A 17,581-nucleotide genomic window follows, 5' to 3' on the forward strand; every position below is an offset into this window, starting at 1 on the left:
ATTTATTTTTTCAAAGAACCAACTTTTAGTTTTATCAATTTTTTCAATGGTTTTTTTGTTTCAATTTTGTTGATTTCTGCTCTAATTTCAATTATTTCTTGTCTTCTACTACAGTTGCTGTTGTTTTGCTCTTCCTTTTCTAGGTTTTTGAGGTGTAGTGTGAGTTCATTTATTTGTTGTTTTTTTTCTTTTTTTTGAGGCAAGAACTCCAAGAAATGAATTTACCTCTTAAAACTGCTTTCATTGTGTCCCATAGATTCCGGTATGTTGTGTCTGTATTGTCATTTTTCTCTAAGAATTTTTTTATCTCCTCCTTTATGTCTTCTGTAACCCATTGATCATTCAGTAGCATATTGTTCATTTTCCATGTGATGTAGGATTTTTCCTTCCTTCTTTTATCATTGATTTCCAGTTTCATTCCATTATGATCAGATATGGTGCATGGTATTATCTCCATGCCTTTATATTTACTAAGAGTTGCCCTATGGCATAATATATGGTCTATCTTTGAGTAGGATCCATGTGCTGCTGAGAAGAACGTGTATCCACTTGATGATGGTTGATATATTCTATATATGTCGGTTAAGTCTAGGTTATTGATTGTGCTGTTGAGTTCTATAGTTTCTTTATTCAGTTTTTGTCTAGAGGATCTGTCTATTGGCGAGAACGGTGTGTTGAATTCACCCATAATTATTGTGTTGTAGTCTATTTGACTCTTGAACTTGAGGAGAGGTTGTTTTATGAACGTTGCAGCTCCATTGTTTGGTGCATATAAATTGATAATTGTTATGTCTTGTTGGTGGATGGTTCCTTTTAACAGTATATAGTGTCCTTCTTTATCCCTTTTGATTAACTTAGGTTTGAAGTTGATTTTATTCGATATGAGTATGGCCACTACTGCTTGCTTCTGAGGGCCATGCGAGTGGTATGATTTTTCCCAACCTTTTACCTTCAGCCTGTGTATGTCTTTTCCTATCATATGAGTCTCCTGAAGGCAGCATATTGTTGTATTTGTTTTTTTGATCCAGGTTACTAGCCTATGTCTCTTGATTGGTGAGTTTAGGCCATTAACATTTAAGGTTACAATTTAAATATGATTTGTACTTCCAGTCATGTTTATTTATTTATTCATTTTAGTTTGGCTAGTTTTTACTTTTTGGTTATTTTCCTCCCCCTTTACTGAGATACCTCCCGCTGTTAGTTTTGGGCACTATTTTTCAATTCCTCTTCTTGTAGTATTTTGCTCAAAATGCTTTGCAGTGCTGGTTTTCTGGCTGCGAATTCTTTTAGCTTTTGTTTATCGTGAAAGATTTTAATTTCATTGTCAAATCTGAAGCTTAATTTTGCTGGATACAGTATTCTTGGTTGGAATCCATTATCTTTCAGCGTTTGAAATACATTGTTCCAGGATCTTCTCGCTTTCAAAGTCTGTGATGAAAAATCAGTCATTAACCTAATTGGTTTACTCCTGAATGTAATCTGCCTCCTTTCTCTCGTAGCTTTTAATATTCTCTCCTTGTTCTGTATGTTAGCTATCTTCATAATTATATGTCTTGGAGTTGGTCTACTACGGTTTTGGATGTTCGGGGTCCTGTAGGCTTCCAGGATTTGGCAATCCATTCCATCTTTCATCTCTGGGAAGTTTTCTAGGATTATTTCATTTAATAAGTTGTCCATTCCTTTGGTTTGAACCTTTGTACCTTCTTCTATCCCAATGACTCTCAAATTTGGTTTTTTTATGAGATCCCATATCTCTTGGATAGATTTCTCATGAGATTTAAGCATCTTTTCTGTGTTGACTATATTCTTTTCAAGTTGATAAACTTTGTCTTCATTATCTGATGTTCTGACTTCTACTTGATCTAGTCTATTTGCAATATTCTCGTTAGAGTTTTTAATCTGGTTTATGGTTTCTTGCATTTCTAGGATTACTGTTTTTTTTTTTTTTTAATCTCTATCTCCTGGTAAAGTTCGTTCTTTGCAGTTTGAATTTGTTTGTTTAGTTCGTTTTCAAAATATACTTTCATTGCTTGGACTTGCTGTCTCATGTCTTCTCTAATATTCCGTTCCATCTGAGTTAGGTATGCCTTGATTTCTTTCCCTGTCCATGTTTCTGATGCTTCTAGGTCCTCCTGTAGATTCAAGTTGTTCTGTATTGTTTGTAATCCTTTTTTCCCTTGTTTTTTCATGTTGTTCACGTTACTTTCCAGCTCTGTTTGACTGCTTTTAACTACTTTCTCCTATACATTTGTTTTGGCTTTGTATATCTTTGTTGTCTCTCCTTTGTGGTGGGAGATTATGCCTAGAAATGTTGGGCTTTATTGTACTTTAAAGCTAATTCATTCAATTCATAAAAGGCTTCCAGGTTCTGTATGCATATTGTGATTTGTTGTTTGTTCTTAGGACTATATGTTTAGGTTAGGTACTATGATGGTACGAGGGTTAGTATGTCTTGGCTACTTTAGAAGATTGCTCTACTGAAGGTGGATACTAACAGGCAATTGGATCAGGGTGTTGGTAGTAGCTAGGTATTTAGGAGCCCTATAGACAGCCTCGAGACATTCACCTATTTGCATTTAGACAATTACACTTAATGGAAGACGTAATGCTTGGGATGAAAGTTGGGGGGTAGGGGAATGAAGGTGCTCTTAAAAAGAAAGAAGGAGAGAGAGATAGATTAGAGGAGAATGAAAATAACAATAAAACTTGAAACGGGAAAGAAAGAGAGAAGGAAAAGGGGAGAAAGGAATGGAGAGAGAAGAAGAAAAAAAAATTGAAGTCTTAGAGATCCACTTTCTTCTCTTCCAGTAGGCGGAGCTGTGCCCTCCGAGCGGAGCTTCTGCCCTCTACCTGCTGATAGCAATCCCTGTAAGGTGGCTCCTGGGAGTCTCTCAGACTTGTCAGTCCAGAGCCGTTTCACTTCTCCGGCCCTTCACCCCTTCCTCCTGTCAGCCAGCCAGCCAGGTCCTGTTCACCTGAAGCGGTTCCCCAGAGATCTAGTTACACTTGCAGCCCCACTGTGTGTCCCATTTAAGCCCCAGTGCTGTGGTAAACTGGCGGCTAAGACCTTGGGAGTCACCGCTGGTGATATGGGGGGTTGGGGGTCAGGGATCCCCTCTGCTTCCCTACAGACACGACCCCTGATAGGTCCCTGAAGTTTCCTGGATGCTTGTATCTGGATGGGGAGGGAGTCACACACCTGCTAAAGTGGATTCTGCTGGGAAGGAATTCCGTCGGCCGAACTCCGATGAGGTCACCTCTCTGCTATGGCGGGCCCCAGGCTCCTTGCCGGAGTGTCCGAAGGGAGGGGTGGGACTGGTCCGTCCCCGGTTGGCCTCAGCTCCTGGCTCACTATTTCATGAAGGCTTGGCTAAAGACTTCTTCCTGCCAAGCTGTGTCTCGGAGGCTAGTGGGACCCAGTCACGTTGGCTGCGGGCAGACGAACCAGCAGCTGCACCGTGGCGCGTGGAGTGAGGCTGGCGGATCTGGACCTCTGCGTCTCGTTGCAGGGATTCGTTCCTCTAGGGCAAACTGTTGCTTTAAAAAATCCTAGTAGCTCCCGGCCAGTCTCTCTTCAGTGGAATTTTGCTAGGAGATTCTCCGTTGGTAGAATCTAAGCGTTATCTATGCGTCTTTATGACCCCATCACTGGGGGGGTATTGAAAGCGCTACCTCCGCCCGCCACCATGTTGGATCTCTCTAATTCTTGGTTTTATTTCTTGCACATTAGGAGTCTTATTAAGGAAGTCAGGGCCTAATTTGATGTGATGAAGATTCCGGCCTACCTTTTCTGGTCTAATTACTAGGTCCTTGATCTACTTTGATTTGAGTTTTGTGAATGCTGAGAGATAGGGGTTGAACTTCACTTTGCTACATATGGATTTCTAGTTTTCCCAGCACCATTTGTGGAAGAAGCTATCCTTTCTTCAATGTATGTTTTTGGCTCCTTTGTCTAGTATGAGATAACTGTATTTATGTGGTTTGTTTCTGTGTCTTCTATTCTGTACCATCAGTCTATATGTCTATTTTGGTGCCAATACCATGCTGTTTTTGATACTATAGCTTTGTATTATAGTTTAAGGTCTGGTATTTTGATGCCTCCTGCTTCACTCTTCTTGCTAAGGAGTGCTTTGCCTATTCTGGGTCTCTTAGTTTTCCAAATTTATTTCATGATTGCTTTTTCTATTTCTATAATGAAAGACATTGGGAATTTAATTGGAATTACATAGAATCTGTATAGCACTTAGGTAGTATGGCCATTTTTACAAAATAAATTTTTTCTATACAAGATCATGGGAGATCTTTTCATCTTCTAAGGTCTTCTCCAATTTCTTTAGTGTTCTGTAGTTTTCATTGAAGAGGTCTTTCGCCTCCATTGTTAAGTTGATTCACAAGTATTTTTTTTTTTTTGATGCTATTCAATTGGTTAATCTCAATAGTGGGAAATTAAGGTCCTAGGCAGCCTGAAGTTATAGTGTGAAGACAAATGGGGGACTTTTCAATGCTTTTATCAGATATAGTCTTAGTACTTATTGGTAGCTCTATACCATGAGGTCTGGCCCAAAAGAATCTCTTAATATAAATTTACCAAAACCTGCAGAAGACAGAAGAGAAGAAAGAATAGCTATATGTTACTGTAGGCCCCCAAAATATGTTTTATTTTTCAAGGTATTCAGTCCTTTGAGGTGAAGAGTTGACCAAATCTATGTATAACAAACTGTGTGAATAGAATATTTTTTCTGGAGCATTTTCACTGTTATTTCACAGTGGGTCCATCAAGATACTTGTGAAGCCTATTGAACCAGTCATCTGTAGCCCAGGAACTAATGACCCTGAAACCTGGGCCTTCTTACTGCCATTTTCTTAGTGTTTATGCTTTGAGAGATCCCCAAAGCAGCATTGGTATCATCTATTCTGCTAGGTCTCTCATTCTTAGTGGAAATCAACAAATAATTTTCAATTTAAAAAGTCCGACATTGTTTTCTCAATTCACACTTTCAAATAATGTTTTTAATTCTTCCGTTGTATTCAGTGCTTCATTATAGTCACTGTTTTTTTTTATTTTAATTGAATATATTTATGGGGCACATTGTAAAAAAAAAAATTGATACATGTATACAGTGTGTAATGATCAAATGAGGTCTATCTTCCTTATGATTATTTAAGATAAAAATAGTAATCATAGTTGTAATGTCTTGAGCAGATACAATGTGCTGAACACTTTATATAAACTCCACAAAGTACTTTGGAGGTTTAAGAACAATTCCAACCTGGGAACCCTGATTTGGTTACTGCTCAATTTGGCTAACCAGAGAAAACCATCACCTCATGAAACCACTGAATATGGTAATATTTGTTCCTTGTCACTATAGTTGGAGTCCCCATAATTTCAAGGGTTGGCCCTGACCAATATCCAGTATTGCAAGAAATGGGAGACAGTATACAATGGTTAAGATAATACAGTTGTTAAGAGGAACGACTCAGAACTCATACTCCTTATGTTTGACACTTCCCAATGTATGGTTTTTAAGCAGTTACTTGATTCTGCTAATCCCATTTTCCCATGCACAAAAATAGAATTAATGATAGTGCTTATTGTAAAGATTAATTGTGAAGGTTAAACAAGACAATGTTTTTGAAGCATTTGGTAAAATTTCAGGCACATAATAAGCATTCATTAAAATTGAACTATTATTACATTGACTTCATTGAACAATTTTGGAGACACATGTTAAGTGATATATGAGAACATCCCAGGGAAGAATTTCCAAAATATTTATAGTCTAACAAGCAGAACAGTATAAACAGTTGTAAATGGAGAGTTCTTGAGTCTATATATTAACTGAAAGCAAATCCTATGTTTCTTAAGTAACTTTTGGAAAATAATTTGATTACTCTGGACCTCAGCTTCCTTGTCTACATAAGTTGCAAATCTGTGTTAATTTATTGTTATTTATTTATTTGCTCACTTATTTATTTATTTTGGTACCAGGGATGGAACCCAGGGGCACTCTACCACTGAGCTACATTCCCAACCTTTTTATTATTTTTTTAAAATTTTGAGGCAGGGTCTCTTTAAGTTGCTTAGGACCTCACTAAGTTACCATGGGTGGTCTTACCTCAAACAGAATCCCCCTTCCTCAGCCTCCTGAGCTGTTGGGATTAAAGGCATGCACCAGGACACCTTGACTACCTCTTTTAATTTATTAAGAAAGTCCACTGTAGGTCTGTGGTGTTGCCTCAGCGGTAGCATGCTTGCATAGCATGTGTAAAGTACTGGGTTAAACCCTCAGCACCACGTAAAAATAAGTAAATAACGTTATTAAAAAAGAAAGTTCACTGTTCAGCTGGTTTCATAAATAGGAATAATAATAATAATAACAACAAGAACTACCAACAAAGCAGAGTGGCTTTAGTCACATTGCACATTTGACTGTAACCTTTTTAAAAAAGTCTCCAACAAGTGACCTAATTGGAATATTATTGCCTGGTGACCTCCTCTAAAGGTGAGGTGATGTCTATTTTGGTTTCACTGAAGCAGGGGAGTTTGCTAACTTTAGGTATCATTTTTTGACCAAAGCCAATGATGAAATCTCATGTTCAGATTCCTGGTGAAGTTGAAACTTTAAAAATGCAAGAACTGGGGCTGAGATTGTGGCTCAGCAGTAGAGCGCTCGCTTAGCATATGTGGGGCCCTGGGTTCGATCCTCAGCACCACATAAAAAATAAATGAGTGGAATAAAGGTATTGTGTCCAACTACAACTAAAAATATATTTTTAAAAATGCAGGAACTGTTGATTATTCAAGGACAGAATCCACTGAATGTATAAAATCTGCCACCTACCTAATGTCTTGTCAGGCTAACTAACGCCTTTTTAAAATAATTAGCAATAGCAGAATTATCTTGGTGTAGAATCATAAAACTTATTATGCAAATGTAGCCATAAGCACAAGTAGCATTTCTAAGGTGCACATATGAAGGGTTAAATTTATAACAGTGCTGCTCAAATTTGTGTGCAGGCAGATAAGGAGAGGGGGGGTGAAATAAATTCAGCTATACATGTGACTCAAGATTACCTTGAAGAGTAATCTTCATTATTATATAGAAATCCAACCTCTCTTAAGGGGAAGTAAATGTTCCCTCACTTTAAATACCTGTTCTAGCTCTGAAATTTTCATATTTTTTGGCAAAATGGGAGAATAATGCATACTTCACATGGCTGAAGTGAAGATTCATGGTAAATATTCAATTAATGTTTATCCTTTCATATCATATTCATGCCCATTCTAATATGGGACAAGAGCATGAGAAAGAATTGGAAGGAGAGAAATTTCAGGATTTTAGCAATAAAACAACATTTTTCATGGATGTTGTTGATGAGCTATTGTTATAAACACAGAGGTGAGGGCTTTTAACAATAGAGACAGGGAACTGGACAGTGTTTTTTGCAAAATATGTTAAGTAAATTTTCAACAATACTAAGGGTACAGGAAGTTGGGAACCATTATGCATATGTAATGGAATCTACTCAGGAGAAAACACAAATAGATGCATATTATACAACATAGCCAATCTGCATTCTTAAAACTAAGGTCATATCCAGAAAAACAAAGACTAAAGAATTGTTGTAGAATAAAGGACTCTAGAATCATAATGGCTAAATGCAATATGTGATCTTGGAATGGGTCCTGAACTGGAAAAAAATAGCTATAAACACATTATTGAAATTACTGACAAAATTTGATTATAGTCTCTGAAGTAAATACTATAATTTTATTGAAATTAAATATCCTGATTTTTATAATTACACTATAGTTATGCAAAATAATGTGTTGCTCTTAGGATATATATATATATATATATATATATATATATATATATATATTGGAAATATTTGGAGCAAAGAGGAATAATGTCTATGAATTAATGTCCCATTATTAGAGAGAAGGAGAGAGTAAATAAGTCAAAATCAAAATGTAAATAATTGCTATTTGGTCAAAGTAAGTAAAGTATGAATCATTGTTATTTCAACTGTTGAAATATATGAAAATTTTAAAATTAAAATCAAATTAATTTGTGATGAGGGACATAAAAAAAACAGTACAAGGCTATGACAAAGGATACATAACAGGTTTTCCTGAATTCTTGGGTAGAAGAAGAGCTCAGGGAAAACTTGCCAGAGCAACTAACATCTAGGTTGTTATACAAAGAATAAATTATTCCTTAGATAAAATGATGTGGTGCGGGGGATATTCCATACAATAAAAGCAGCATACATGAAGGCCTAGAGGCAAGAAAAAGGAGAATGATTGGTTTAATATAGCAGCTTCACTCTCTGCAGTTTCAGCTATCCATGGTCATGAAGATGAAATATATTTTGACAGCATAAAACCACATTCACATAACTTTTATTAAAGTATATTGCTATAATTGTTCTTTTATTATTAGTTATTGTTGGTTATCTCTTACTGTACCTAATTTGTAAGTTCAACTATATAGGAGGAATATATGTAAAAGAAAGACTATATTATATACAGAGGTGGGTATTATCCATAAGTTCAGGCATCTACTAAGGACCTTGAAACATGTCCACCATGGTTGAAAGGGGACTACTTGTAACCGAATACACAAAGGTGGCAGTAGTGAACAATGAATCTGGAAATGGAATCTGGATCTAGAGCATAGTGGGCCTTTTGGGAAATAAATATTTGAACAGAGGTTTTTTAAAATGTGTGATATGTAAGGGAAAGTTATTGGCTTTGATTTGTGGTTTTCTGGCAAAGTGTCTTTAGAAGGCTTTCATTCTGGAGGCTTGGGTGGAGGAGGAGAAGAGAAAATTTTCTTGAGATTTCTTATGAATACAATAGACTAGGAAAAGAGGATAATAGAAAATCCTGAATACTGCTCATTCATAAATTCTAAATCCTCAGAAGTTTTCTACTACAGAGCACAATACTATATCACCAGTGATAGAAGGCACACTTTAAGGCAAAGTCCTCTTCTCAATGAAATCACAGAACCAACATCTGGCATAAACTGAAAGGAAGGACAGCTGGGAGGATATGTTCCTGAATATAGAAAGCATTCTGATGTGCAGGTTCTTTTTCTTTAGGATAGATAGTTTAGTATAGGCAATAAAAATTAGAATGGCTATGGGTCCTAGGAAGATTCATATAGAAGTAGATCAGATATAAGAAAAGCAATGTATAGTCAAAAAAGGACTGTACATTCATCTCTCTCTCTCTCTCTCTCTCTCTCTTTCTCTCTCTCTCTCTCTCTCTCTCTCTCTCTCTCTCTCTCTCTCCTGTTCTCCCTGGAAACAATGTAAGATGGAATAAAAGCACAAATCTGGAATGTGAAAAGAGAAAGGTGTACAGGTGTACTGATGATGAGAGACTATGAAGAAAAAAACATGGTGGCAATATATCTTAAAACATTACCCAATAGTTTATTCCTTCCTTGAATTTAATGGAAGCCCAGTTGATAATAGTAGGCACATCCAATGTATTCAGCAAAGGGAATTGATCAGGAGCCCCACTGACACAGGGGAAGCTCTTGCAAACCCTGCTGGACCTGATAATTCCCTCCACTGCACAAACATATCAGGTAGTCAGGCAACATCAACAAGGGGACTCCTGCTACAAGAACTTTGCCAGGACATGGTCACTCTCTTTTTCCATCAGAGAAACATTAGATAGTTGGTTGGCACTGTGATAGGGGAGATCATAGTATAATAAATGGACCATCCCAAGAAGTAGCACCTATCCCTATTGGGCCTGAGACCATTGTCCCAAATCTGAGATACCAGATGACCCAAAAAAAGTGAGCCATGTCAAGTACCAGCCAGGGAAGTTTTCTTTATTCCTCCAGGATATAGATTCCTTATCCCAAACTACAGAGGTTCTTTCCGCTCCTTTATTCAGTGCTAGTAAGATTAATGTGAGCCCAGTGACACTAAACTAAACAAACCAAAATATAACTACAAAGACTCAGTAAATGAAATTGTTATTAAATGTAGCTCACAAAAGTAGGCTAGGAATGGTATGCTAAACCTAAATGGCATGATTGTCTGCTACAATGAAAGATTGAAATAATACTCAGAGTCTTCTAATAGCTAAAATATCCAAAATATAATAAAAAATCACTCATCATGCCAATAACCAGAAAATCACAAATTAAGTGAGAAAAGTCATTAAACTGATATCTACATCAAAACAAATAATGTATATCTAAAAAGAACAAATTTAAAAATGAATTATATTCAAAACTATCCAAATTTTTAAAATGTGAAAAAAAACCGATGCTGGAATATTTTGACAAAAATAAATAAATAAAAATGCTTCAACAATCAATCACAAATTCCCTTAAAATGGTAAAATAGAAAATCTCACCAAATAAATACAATTTATTTTTTAAAAAAATTGAAATTATATGAAAGCAAAGAAATACAATAACTGAAATAAGAGATTCATTGGATTGGCTCAGTAGTAAACTGAAGATGACCCAGCACAAAATCACTGAACTTGAGGTTCAAATTTACCTAGACTAGATAACAGAGAATAAGATCAGAAAACAAGACCAGCTCCTCACTGGAAAATGACAAAAAAATCCAATGTTTCCATTATAAGAGGCCTGGAAAGGAGACTAAAGGTGGAGCTGGAAGAGTATTTGAAGAAATGTCTGAAAACATCTCAAATTCATGCCAAGACATAACATAATTAAACTTCTAAAGACAAATCAGACAAGTATGATTATTAGTATCAAACAATATTCTGCTGCAGTGTCAAGAGACAATATGGAATAGTGGGAACTCCAACAAATTAACAGTATATTCTCTCTAGTTCTATTTGGCTCCAGCTAGTTGGAAAGTCAGGCATGATTTATTTATGTGTGAAACCTAGCTCTTTAAGGCAAGCAACTAATTCTGTACATTTTAAGTCAAGCTTCCAGATAGTTGTGTAGCAAAAAATAGTGACTCAAGAGCCTCAGTTTGAATTCTTACTCTACCATATAATTTTGGACAAATCCATAATTACCTAAGTATCAGATCTTCATATGCAAAATTTTGTAAACATACTAATTCTATGTTTAGATGTTTGACTTCAGACCATTTTAAAACTGCATTTCAAACGCTAGGATTGTGGCTCAGAGGTAGAACGTTTGCCTAGCACAGGTAAAGCCCTGGGTTCCATCCTCAGCACCACATAAAAAAATTAATTAATTAATTAAATTTTAAAAAAAGAAAAAAACTACATCTCTGTCTCTTCTGCTACACATCTGAAAATCTGATAAGAAAGCCAGGGGGCTCTCTCCTTTAGTAATGGCAGAAGATTCAAATCATGGAAGTTCCTGTTTTTGACTAGTAACCCTTAGACCAGTCCCATCCCTAACCATAGAAAAAATCCTAATCCAGTCTCTTTTCTCCACTCTCTCAAGTTGTTTTTACACCAGTTTCAGGAGCCTAATATGCAATTCCCACAAAACTTCATTAGATAACTAATAAATCTCTTCATAATCTCTTGGTGTGTGTGTGTGTGTGTGTGTGTGTTAGCCTATACATCTGAATAAAATTTTGATAAGGGCCCAGCATGTGTCTCTAGAGTACTACAACAAATAGGAATTATAATATTCACCCCACAAATTTCCCATGAGGAATAAATAATATCAGAAAAATCTCCTGGCCACAATAAGTGCTTAACAAGTAGCAATTACCATGACAAAGAGTATAGGTGAATAGAATTTTCCCCAAACCCTTTTTTCTCCTTTCAAAAATGTAACCTTTCCTCTCTTTCAGTGACAGTTGAACAATTCAGTGGGTTCTAAGGCTTTGGTAGTGGGCAGAAATAAGACCATCTAGTAGGGGTTAGAACTGCTATGGCTTCCTTCCAATTCTGATAAATTCCTAATATATGCTCTCAAAATGGTTCTGGTTCATTCACTCAGAATGCCCAAGGAAAACTTGAAACTAAACTGACCCACAGATGGTTTTTGTTGAGCCCACAGAGTGTTTTGAAAATATTTTCACATTAGTTGCTAATAGTTTAAAATCATGAGATACCTTATAAAATTCTGGGTTATTAGTTTTGTTGAAACTTTGGAAGATCTAGCATTACTGTACTCATATTGCTTAACTAAATAGTAGCTGCCACCTTACCTGAGTAGTAGCTGCTCACAATTCCATATTATTCCATATTATTTCCATCACTAGGCCCTATATCAAATGCTTTTTATCATTATTAGTTCACTGTAAATATTTCTAACAATTGAGAATTATTTTTCTATGCCAGTTTATAACAAAAATAGGAATTAAAATCTAGACTATATCATAATCAATTTTCTGATGCTATAGCAAAATACCTGAGGCTCAATACTTAATAAAAAGAGATGTTTATATAACTTACAGTTTTGGAGGCTGATAGTCCAATATCAGTGGCCTTATCTGATCAGCCTCTGGAGAGGGCCACATAATGGATGACATCACAATGGTAAGAGTGTATACAGATGAGATCATATGTTAATATAGGAAGCCAGAGAGATTCAGAGGCCAATCTTGCTCTTTTTTAAAAATATTTTTTAGTTGTAGGTGGAGATGATGCCTTTATTTTTCTTCATTTATTTTTAAGTGGTGCTGAGGATCAAATCCAGTCCCTCACCCACACAAGGTGAGCACTCTACCACTGAGCCAGAAACCCAGCCCCCAATCTTGCTCTTTTAATAACAACTCACTTACATAGGAACTAATTGGGGCCTCAGAAATCTACATTAATTCTCTCCAAGGATGAAATACCCAGTGACCAAACCACCTGTCATGAGGCCCCAGTTCTTAAAGTTTCCACCACCTTGACACTACCTTATATTGGAACAAAATTCCAATACAAGAATATTTTGGAGATGTACTCAAATGGTATCCAAACTATAACAAAGAAGGTCAATATTTTTCCAGAAAAAAAAAGGAATTTAAACCCAGCATATTACACTCAATGATATACTCTTGCTGGCTCCCATAGCAATCACAAGGATTATTTTATACCAATAGAAGATTCAATGGGAGAACTACCAACCAAGAATAGTATATATGGAAAAATTGTACTTTAAAATAAAGGACATGTAAGACTTTCCCAAATAAGCAAAATCTGAGGGAGTCTATCATCACTAGACCTGCCCTAGAAGAAGTGCTAAAAGGAGTTTTATAAGTTAAAATGAAAAGATGCTGAAAAGCAACATAAAAACATGTCAAAGAATAAATCAATCTGATAAAGGTAAATATACAGACAAACACATATTATAGCAATACTATAATGGTACAACATAAATCACATTTAACCCTGATATAAAAATAAAAATTATTAAGAATGTATATAACCATAAAACTTATTATTATATAATAACTCTACCTAATATGATTAAATTGTTGAGATCTTTGAACAATATGGTGCATATAGTTAACAATATTGTATATGTAAAATTTGCTAAGGCAGATGTTATGTTAATAATCTTATCACAAAAGAAGAATGAATAAATAACAAAAATAATGGAGGTGTGAGAAAACTTTGGATGAATATATTTATGGTCTTGATTGTGATGGTGAATCTCATAATTAATTAATTTATATACATTAGTTATATATATATATCTTTTTATTTGTCAACCATACATTAATAAATGTTTTAAAAATAAGCTTTAGGGCTGGGGTTGTAATTCATTGGTAGAGCACTTGCCTAGCATGGGTTCAATCCTCAGCACCGCATTAAAAACAAATTAAAAATTTAAGGTTAAATTCTTTAGAAAATAAGATTTAATAGGGAACTAATGAAATAAGAGGCCCTTATAATAATGTGTTTAATTACTGTACAAATCAACCCTTATGAGATACTTTAGAAAAATAAAATGAAAATTCTTTTTGTTGTTATTTGGAACCTTGATTCATGACTTAATTTTATTTAATCCATTTCTCACTGCCAGCAAATATGTACCACTGAACTTCACTGTGTTTCATTTTGTATCAAATCTGGTATTGAAGGAAGCTTCATTTCATATAAACACAGTAAATTTAAGATTCTTGGGTTTCAAGTACAGGGGGATATATTTTTTCAGGTGTTCAGTAAAGCCTCAGGGCCAGACTTGCCTGAAATATGACTTCCAACAGCCAGCTATGATGCATAGTGTTATGTTTTGATATGAGGTGTCCCCTGAAAGCTCATATGTGAGATAATGCAGGATTGTTCAGAGGTGAAATAATTAAATTATGAGAAGTATAACCTAATCAGTGGGTTAATCCATCCACTAATATGGATTAACTTGGTGGTAACTTTGAGGGTGTAGGATGTGGCTGGGGGTGTTCCCTTAGGGATTATATGGTCTCTGCTCCTTGCACTGAAGCTCTCTCTGCTTCCTGGCTATCATGAGCTGAGAAGTTTTCCTCTTCCACGCCCTTCTGCCATAATGTTCTGCCTCACCTGGGGCTCAGAGCTTTGGAATTGGCTGACTGTGAACTGAACCTCTGAAACCGTGAGCACCAAAATAACAATTTCCTCCTTTAAGTTGTCCTTATTTGGTATTTTGGTCACAAGGACAAAAAGCTAACTAAAATACACAAAATTCTGCTTCACAGTCTTTCCTTCAGGTTAGGACATATAAGTTACCTAAAAATGTAAACCTGATAAGGTTGAGATAAAATGGGTACCCTTTTAGGGTATGTATCCTAAGTTGATATGAGAGCAGTCTATAATCCATCTGTTATATAGCAAACTTTGATGTGAATTGTGGGCAAAGCCAAGAAAAGATTCTAAAATTCCTAGATTCTAAAATCTAGAAATCTAGTTAAGAAAAAACAATAAAAGATAACTAAGTCAAGCTTCTATTCAAATGTAGGGATTTTGTTCTCTGTACTATACTGAAATGGGACTATCCAGCTTCCAGAAAGCCTACTGCTTTAAAAATTAGCCCATTCCATTCTCTCAATTCTAACCATTGGCTATTTTAACTCTCTATTGATTCAAAATACAGCTCTCTCTGCATCCCTTTTCTTATTCTATTTCAAAAATTTAGAATGACAAAAAAACTCATTAAAATTATACAAGAATTTACTACTAATTTCTACATTCTCTTAAATAAACATGACACTAAACTGACAGAGAATAGCAGCCAAAGTCACATTTTCAACAAAGGAGAATACTCCTCCCTAATCTTGTTTTCCCTGTGATTAATCTTCACAGTATAGAAAAATATCTTTTCTCAATGAGGTTCCTAGAGAATAGAATGAGTCAAGTGCAAATCAAATAATCAAGTGATCAAAAGAGGGGAAAATCCAGTAGTTTGAAATCCTAGGCTATTAGCAGTTTCTGATTCTTGACTGGGTTACAAGTGGCAATAATTATTCCTTCATGAACAAATCTGAGGATCAAGTAACACCGCTGAGATTAGGAAATGGGAAATTGCTCACAGCAATCATTATTTCATCATGATTAACCAAAAACTAATGGGTTTGGTTTTTAAGTAGTGCTTGTTTTTTTCTGTTGTAATTTCCTACTTAATTATAAGGATTACTGTAAAAGCATACCTGTAAGTTATGGTTTTGGCCTACTGGAAATGCTTATCCACATTCATCTACTGAGAGTCCTGAGCTTGCCATGAAGCATCCTGCCAAGAGCCACTAACAGTCTTTTCTAATAGTTCTCTTGGGGTCATGCCACTGATTTCATGCTTTGCATAAATATCATGTTGCTTAAACCTTCCACATAATCAGAATAAATAGCAAATCTGTTTCCATTAATTAAACATATTAACTAAATGTTACATTAGGAATGCTATAGATTTTCTCTCTTTTTACAATATAGAACAAGGTAAAAAAAATTGAAAGGTATGGCATATGGGAATGAATTTCCCCACTGAATGATTTGAAATAAGTCAATCTGGAATCCATTTTCATTTACTGCAGGAACAAGTTATTATTGACAAAAGGAGATAAATGACAATTTCACACATACCTTCAACCTTCATTCAATGATAAAATTTTCAAAATCTGTCAATGAGGAATATAAATAATTTCTAAACCCACCTATATAATAATGAAGTCATTAATATCTGATTTCTCCAGAAGAATTAATCAAGATTGATTCCTTAGTAAGGAATAGCAATGCAATTGGGATTTAATGAGAAGGATAGCTGATTCTAGTCCAACATGAGATTTAAAAGGAACACTTAGGAGAAAGCATGGGTAAATTTCTTCCACTTCTCCTATTAATCGAATTTGGTTTGGGTTATAAGTCTTCTTTGTATATCTTACAAACACAAGTTGCCAAATAAATACAAGCCTGTCTTACTAGCCTTTCCTTACATGATATCTTTATTCATATTACATTGAAACTGTAATATTTGGCAGAAAGCTATGGGATAACTGTAACTAAATAATTCCTAGGCATCAAAAGATGAGGTCCTCAGCTGAGGTACATGACCTTGAGCATGTCCTTCAGTGTCTCCAAAGAGGTCAGTTTACCACTTGTAAAATGAGTGCAGAGTTTTCAAGGTCCCTTCCAATTTGAAAATTTATTTGAACTTTTTACCCTATATATTTAACATTGTTGGTCCTTAGCCAGTGGCTATGTAGTATCCTATAATGATTAACAAATTGATTTTGATTGTACTGACTAATCTTGTATATTAGTCAGCTTTTTGTTACTATAATAAATGCTTGAGATAAATCAACTTATTAAGAGAAAAGTTTTATTTTTTTCACAGTTTTCAAGGTTCCAGTCCATGATGGATCCACTGTATAACTTCTGGGACTGTGGTGAGGCTGCATATATCATGGTGGGAAGTACATGGTGAGGCAAAGCTGCTTATCTCATGGGCCGAAAGTGAAAAGAGAAAGAGACTGGCTCCCATAATACATTTGGAGGGCATTGAATCCCCAATGACTAGAAGACCTCCCATTCAGTACCCTCCTTAATGTTCCCACCACCTCCCAATAGTATCAATATAAGGATTAAGACTTTAACACATGGGTTTGGTGTTAGGGTCTGTAAACAAGTCAAGATGGTGCCTGGCATTTTGCAGAGGGAGTGGTTTGTGAAGTAACGCCAGTGAGCCATTAAGTGTGGAGATTCCTTATTGGTTGACTGCTGTATCTAGTTTATGTTAATTAAGATAAGCTGTGTGTAATGTATATATACCCCTCCTCCGGTCCTACAATAAACGGCGCCCACTCCTGCTGTATCAATCTACACAAGTTGTTCGTCACCCCCCGGTTATTTTGCTGCAGCCGGACTGCGGCAGTTTGGGGGGGTACATTTTAGATTGAAATTATAATATTCTGCCCCAAGCCACCAAAAGCTCATGTCCATTTCACAATGAAAAATGAATTTAGTCCATCCATAAGAGTCCCCAGTCTTAATGGTTCCAGCATTGCCCAAAAATCCAAGTTCAAAATCTCCTTGAGACTCAAGGCAAACTTATATATGAGACTCTCTAAAAACCAGAAGGAAAGTTACATAATTCTGAGACAATGAAAAAGGGTAAACACTCCTATTCCAAAACAATAGGGAAATAATAAGGAGGGATCAGAAAAATCAAAACACAGC

At 35.7% G+C, this 17,581-nt stretch overlaps 1 pseudogene; it reads left to right on the forward strand.

Moving 5' to 3' along the window:
* Positions 1-3,247: 3,247 nt before the first annotated feature.
* Positions 3,248-17,581, forward strand: part of LOC114089927 (cleavage and polyadenylation specificity factor subunit 5 pseudogene) — a 61,071-nt pseudogene continuing 46,737 nt past the window's right edge.

This window comes from Marmota flaviventris, chromosome X, assembly GCF_047511675.1.
Source record: "Marmota flaviventris isolate mMarFla1 chromosome X, mMarFla1.hap1, whole genome shotgun sequence".
Lineage (NCBI taxonomy): Eukaryota > Metazoa > Chordata > Mammalia > Rodentia > Sciuridae > Marmota > Marmota flaviventris.